The following is a 7460-nucleotide window of genomic DNA, read 5'->3' as shown; positions in this document are numbered from 1 at the left end:
AAAGGTGATCCCTTGGAATCAAAAGGATGTCCGGGCCCACCAAGACTGTGACCCGAACTCACCCACGAAGTTTGATGAGGACTTTGATTTGAAGTTATTACCTTCATGTTAGGGGTGAGAAGTACTAAGTGAGTGTTCAAAGGCGAAACCTGTCAGGCTAATGTTTATCTGATTACCGTGCGGGCTGAAAAGCACTTCCTCAGGTACGACTGAGTGTGTTGTTGTGGCAACATGGGAGATCGGTCTCGTCTTGTGGGATTCCATAGGAACATTTTAATGATAATGGCATTTTGAAAACTGGAGACCTGCGTTGTTTAGAAACACAAAACCTGAATTTACATTTAAGGATTAAACCTTTTGCTTCCGTTAAAATTTGATTCGCAATTTCAGAAGAAAGAACATCTTATAGCGGCAGGTTAAAGCAGGCGATGGGTTTTTAAACCTATAGAATCAGCAATTATGTGCATTCCTCAACATGAGGCCATTGTTGGACATGGAACAATGCAGAAATCTTAATCTTCTCTTCTAACCATTTTGCGTTTTAATTGACTTCCTAGAAGGAGAAAGGCAACCAAACCAAAATTTAAGTTTAATTCATCTGATTGCCCACTTTTTTTGGTCCAAAGATAACTTCATGGCTGCTCTAGTCTCTACGTTTTCGCCGTAACAATTCAAAGGGTCACTCAGTCCACTATAAGTCTCCTTATGCTGTCCTTTACGATTTAAGTTCAACAATAAGTTGAACACACAAGTCCACTTTTTCCCAAACGGCGGTGGAGTCCCTCCTTGAGCCGCCGCCGCTCCGGTAAGCTAGCCTGAACCTGCAGTACCACTCATCCTAATCGTTGAGCTCAATCCATTCCCCTGTCTAGCACCTCTTCAGAGGCCGCTCGCCCCTTTGTTCTGACAATACACAAACGACCATTCAAATGGAGGGACTCTGTAATCAGTGAAATACTAGCCTCTGGGCTTTGTAGGGGAGAAAAAAAGGCAGGGAGAAAGAGAGAGAGAGAGAGAAAATCCATCCATGACCAATCAACTCTAACTACCTGTCTGGATTTCTTAGCTGCAGATGTTACGTGGAAAAGGAGGGTGGGATGGGCGGGGGGTGCCCGTTCCAGATGTAAGATGTACAAAGACCAGGCTGGTACCTCCACCCACCGAGGGAATCGGTTGGACCGTCCACACCCAACTATGTTTTTATTCTATCCATCAAACACGTGTGTTGTGTTGCGTCACCTCAAAATCAGACCGACTGGTGAACTTCATCTATAGATGATGTATTTTATAAAATCACATCGACTCCCTTTCTTTTTCAGGACTATTTCGACTTTAAGTCCGGTTTCTCAAATTCTCAATTATTTGTGGTAATTGCTCAAAATTTCATATCGGAACTAATTGAGGTTATAGAATATTTCACATAAATACAAAAGGAACATTTTTAAAGAACATTTAAGAGCCCCAAAGCAGCACTTTTAACTTACGCTGCCAAAGTGTCCTTGAGCAAGGCACCGCCCCCTTAGAAGTTGCTCATTGGGTGAATGTAAGGAGACTACCGTTATCTGCATACCTATTGGCCCTTGTACGCACACTCATGTGTGCGTACAAGTGTGTTTTGACCTATATACATACATGTGTGATGATTACTATTTTTCTATTGACAGGATGAAGTTAAAATCATCAAACTAACGCATAAATTCTCAGTTTGGTTCACATGAGCGGAATGTACTCATGTGTTTCCATTGATCTGTATGAATGTGAGCTAACTGGCTAACTGGGGCGATGGATGGTCATTATTGTGTTGGTAAAGTCTGTCTGTGTTTTAATGAAAGTCTTTATAAATGAGAGACCATTAAGCCAGTAAATTAGGTTAAAGCCCAGGTGAAGTGTTGGTGTGTTTGAGGTCAATTAGCCATTCAAGTGTTGGTCAAACAAAGTGGAATTTTGGGCGAGCGTTCTGCCTGGAGTCTTTGATCCCCTGCCTGCTTCATTTCTGAATGTAAATCGTATTAATCAGGCGTCCTGCAGCTTCGTCTGCCTTCAGCACCAGCTACGCCGTTTTCACGGTGCGACAATGGGGCGTGTGTTGGCGGCTGCAGTGTTAATAATTGCAGCAAATCGCACGTCTGTGTGAATGCGGGATGGAAAGATAGGACGGGGCTGTGATGTCCTGATGGTGGATTATGTATGCGGCCCAAACAGTGAAATTAAAAAGCAGCCAAATCGAAGAAGAGCTAAAGCAATTGTCTGGGAGGTCCTTATCATCCGATGACAGGACGAGATAGCCGCTAGGCTAAAAGTCACACTACAGAACAAGTGGTGAAAAGGGTCACTTAAGCTCCATTTGAGTTCTGATCTGAGCTTTGATTCATCTAAAGGGTTTGTTTCTCGTGTTTTTTAGCCTTTAACCAAACATAAAACCAATGTCTGCATGCCTGCAGACATTTTTAAAATACAAGTAGTCCTCAACCTATGAACACAATTGGTCACAAGAGTTTGTTCATAAGCTGAATTGTTCGTAACTTGTCATTTATTAAATTTCAATTTATAATCCCACTTTGAGGTCGTTTAAATGTCATTACTATTCTAAATATTGAGGTACTGTTCCCTTCGACTGACCAGGAACAATTACAGGACATTAAAACAACTCATAATAAATTACTTAAGTACGTAACGTAATTTTTACTCGATGTTGGTGAACGTCTCCATGAACAGAAATGCATTGTGGGTTTGTTTCCTGCTCAGAAGTTCAGAGATGTGGAGAAAATGAGGAGGAAAAGCTGCAGATGATGCAGGAAAGACCAAAAAAACCACAGGAAGTGACATCAGAGCAAACTGTTAACTGAGTCTAAGATTTGCTGAGTCATAACATGACGCATGAAATCTGAATCGATGGGATGTTCATGTTACGCTGCTCGCCGGGTGGTTGCAGCAGAAATGGGAACGATGGTAGTCGAATATGACTAGGCACGGGTGTTCGTAAGTCGAATGTTCGTATGTTGAGGACTACCTGCATCAGATTATCCTTGAACTACGTGATGCTGTGATTAGCGTCAGTCACACTAGACACACACTAGACAGCAACAGAAAAACAAGCGCTCCCTAAAAGTAGCTAATTGCGTCCTCCGTCATTTAATCTCGTAGCATAAGACGATAGATTACAGTACATAAAGACGTCGCCCCTCAGTTTCTCAGCCTGCAGCTCTCCAGAGCCTCTTTCTCTGAGGGAATAAAAGCTGTGACTTCGTGGGCAGAGGAATGCAGCTCACATCTTTGCCATAGCAGCCGTAGAGGTAATGCGCTCGCGTGTCGGCGCTTGTCGAGGCGAGCGCACCTCCCTCTCCTGTATTAATAAGCGCATGTCCTATCGCTGTACCAACTGGGCTGTGTTTTACTGGGCCGGCGTTTGCTTACAGGAAGACAGATGATGAACTCCCCTGCCTCTTCCTCTAATTTACACAGTTACTTCCCCCTGATGTCTGTTTCGCTGAAGCGTTCCCAATCCTGTATGAACAACCCCCACCCAAACATATCTCTCCACAAAACGCCAAGAGCAGACTTGCGAACACTGCGTAAAAATGTACAAAACTAAATTTATGAGTGGAATGGTTAAAAATAATCCCGCCAAGGAGTTCGCAGATCCTGACAGGGAAAGATAAATGTTTACTTGAACGCATCACCCGTGACAATTGTTCTACACAGAAGGAATTATTAAGATACAGTCGACTGTCAGAGAGAGAAAATCGCTGGTGATGACAATGACGGCTTCCTTTCCGTCTAATATAAACATACCAGCATGATCACTTTTTTCCCCCGGGGCAGGGTAATTGTTCCGTTCTGAAAGCTCTCGCTGAACGCTTGAAACGCTCCCTTGATATTCTTTTCCCTCTGCTCGTTTATTTGCTCGTATCCAGGTGATGCGCCGACCTGTCACATCAAGCACAGACGGCCTTATTTCCTCAGAGCAAAGGTCAAAACAATTGTCATGGGAGGGACGGGCGTGTGTGTGTGTGTGTGTTTTAGTTTGTCAACTACCTAAAGAAACATATCGCCGACAACACAATCGCTCAAACACACGCGTGACAGAAATTTCAACATCTCTGCAGACGTTTTCTGAATAATGCTTTTTTTTTTTTTTGCATGAAAATGTGACAGACGCACAAAAACACCGTCTGTATGCAGTCGTGCATTAAATTAAATCAGGTCAGTCTGGAGGTAAATTTGCAACCTAAAAAAAAAAGGATATTTGTCTAAATTTCATCTTGTCAAGATGGAAATCTGCAGCAGATGCACATGCATGCTCCAAAATTCCAACGCAATCATCGTTCCCAACAATATTCTTACTTTTTTTCCTTATAAATAAGCAAAATTGAACATTTTTGTTTTTCCTCAAAGTGCATTTTGCGGCTTGGAAATGTTCTTTATCCCCTGTTCTGCACATGAAGCGCTTAGTGGATATCAACTTTGGATTCATGGGGTTTAATATTAGCTAATTCAGGAAATTTGATGATGTAACTGATTTGTTTGAAATAATTCTCTCGTCTCCTGCATTCGAAATAGCCAAACAAGTAATTTCAAATAAAAAAAACTTTGCAGTTCAGTTGTAAATTTTGAAGTCTTTAAATTTGTGAGTCGAGTGGGTTAACAACACTCGTCATGAAGTGAGGTTTTAAAATCACACATCCCTTTGGGTCGAGAGAAAAAAGTGGGCGGAAATGTGCGAACCTGCAGAGACATGACCTCACATTTCTTTCCACCAGAGATGAGCATTAAAATATTGTTCTTAAATTGGATGTCCTGGTAAAACAAAGTAAAAAAGACTCGGTGCAGTAATTCAAGATTTCACCAATTCCTTTGTGGAACACGTGCCAAAAAAAAATTAGTCACCACAATAGATGTAACAGCGCTTGAAGAAGCCTAACATCTAATATCGACCACTAGCTGTAGCTGTCAAGACCGGAGATGTAAAAACCTGCAGTGCCACTCATCCTAATCGTTGAGCTCAATCCATTCCCCTGTCTAGCACCTCTTCACAGGCCGCTCGCCCCTTTGTTCTGACAATACACAAACGACCATTCAAATGGACGGTGACGGTGACGAGTAACGGTGACGACACGAAAATGAACTGTTAAACTCAGAGAAGCTGATTAATATTATCTGAACAATTTAAAGATAATTTAATGACCTTTGTCAATTGTTTGAGTAATTTTTAACTGAAATAATCCAGAAAAAACTCCAGGGAATACAGTCGTACCTTGAGATACAAGGTGACTGAACTTGTAAGTCAAATTTTACCTGTTTAAAATAACTAAAATCAATGTAATCTATTCCAGTCTTGTATAAAAAAAAATCCCCAAATCAGTCTAAATTGATCAACCAATAGACATGCAGACTTTACCTGTGAATAATTAATTATATGCAAGTTTGTAAGTATGAAAAGAAACGCAAAAGTCACGAGAACACACAAGCTACGTCTTTACTCCACCAACGAGAACGAGATCCGGTCTCAGCTGATGATGTATCCATCCGCCAACACGTGGTAAAGAACGAGATCCGGTCTCACTGATGATGTATCCATCCGCCAAAAGCAGTGGAGTTCCGAAACACGGCTCGTATCTCAGATTTACACTCGTATGTCGAACAAAAATCTGGACAGAGAGACTTGTACATCATGTAGCTTGTATTTTGAGGTACTACTTTGGAATGTTACCTGTCCGACTGCTGATTGGGTGAAAAGAGCTAACATCAACTGCATTGTAAAAAGCCTGAGTCTTTTGCGTGATAATGAGTTGTGTGTTAATGATTTTAATTACGTGTCACATTTAAAACAGATTTAAACGTAATGAGTAGCAGCTTTTCAGCGTCTTGCAGTGACGCATGACAAAAGGTTTAAGGTGTGACCGTAATGATGTTGGCGACCTCAGGAGAGGTTAAGTATCCGCCCCCCCCCACCACCTGGTTGGGACTGAAGAACATGTCCAAACCTTTAAGACCGGCCCGTTCGCTTCTGGTCCAAACTTGAAGGATTAGCATACCCCCCCACCCCCAACCCTACCATCGTCTCAAAGCAGTATCATGTTCCGTTAAATAATCAGTGGTTGTGTCCAGAAGGGGGATTTCAGTGTATAAAGGGTTAGGTGAAAAACAGCACCTCACCAGAGTGGGAAAATGTGATCCTAAATAATAAATGGTACTGAAGAGGGCGCTACAAACAGAAAGGTCAACAGAAGACGAAAATGGCATTTTAGTTCAGATTGCATGCAAGTAAAAGCATTTAATGACAACAAGGATTTTAATTGACAGATGGAAAGAAAAGGAAGAGGATCAAGGAATGGGATTTGTCTCTGATGACGGCACAAGTCAAGAAAACCAGCTGTAATTTCGAATCCGACAAAACAAAAATTATCCCGCCACTTTACCTTTAGTAATTTGATGCATCCTTCATTTAAGCTGGTGGAGTCTTCATTCCCTCAGAGTGACCTGAAAAGAGAAGATACAGATAGATCCCAAACATTTCTACACAGAATGCGTCTCTAATGTCACATCAGAGAACTTTGCAGTTCATCCAACCTGTCTCTCAGCGGCGCCAGCGTTGGATCTCCACCTGCGTGCTCACCCAGACCAGCCAGTCGGAAAGCTGATGCAATGATTGATTTGATTTTCCATCAAAACGCCTTCGGGAGGCTCATCTGTTCACTTGACGTCTTCACCGGGTCGTCTCTACCTGACTGGAGTCCGTCGTCGTAACAGACTTTGATGGGGTTTGGCTCGCGAGACGAGTGTTTTCCTCTCGGATGAACCGCGGATTAACGTCAAAGTTGGGACCAGATTGTCACATGGTGGTTCTGGGGTTCAGGCATAAGCAGCCGAGCACAGATGGATATTATTGGTGGCAGTTTTGGGGGTACAGTGATGGTATCATGACGCCCATCTTTGCCCATTTGTTCACGTTGCAGCCTGATTAAAATAGAATATCTGAAAGCTTCCCAGTTCTTGCATCGACATGATGCCCATGACGCTGTTCCAGTTGCTGCCCATTCCAGTAACTTCGCACAAACATCGACGAGGCCCAAGACTCTAAAGGTCGCAGTCAACCGGATGCAAAGAGGAAGCGCTGCACTGCAAACGATGGCCAGAGACGATCCCGACGGGTTTAAGACCATCAAACCTTCAGTGTTGACAGAAAAGTCTTCGCACCTTCAAAAGGGAGTTGAAACAAGCGTTGTATTGTTGTGTTAACCGCGTACACACAGTATGTGTGTGTGCGTGCTTTGCATTTTGGTGTGTTTCTGGATACCCCCAGGCTGGTTCAGTCAAACCATGGGCAGGAATTCAATTCAACCACAAAGGGGGGGATTTCCACGTGCCTCGCAGTCGTCTTGTTTGGAACATGAAATGGTGCATCATGCCGGGGCTGCATCTGCTTGTGCGCCGCGTCGGTGGCCACAGGGCAAAGAAGC

Source organism: Antennarius striatus, chromosome 10 (genome assembly GCF_040054535.1).
Source record: "Antennarius striatus isolate MH-2024 chromosome 10, ASM4005453v1, whole genome shotgun sequence".
In the NCBI taxonomy this organism is placed as follows: Eukaryota; Metazoa; Chordata; class Actinopteri; order Lophiiformes; family Antennariidae; genus Antennarius; species Antennarius striatus.
The sequence above is the reverse complement of the archived record's forward strand: the minus strand, read 5'-3'. Positions refer to the sequence as shown.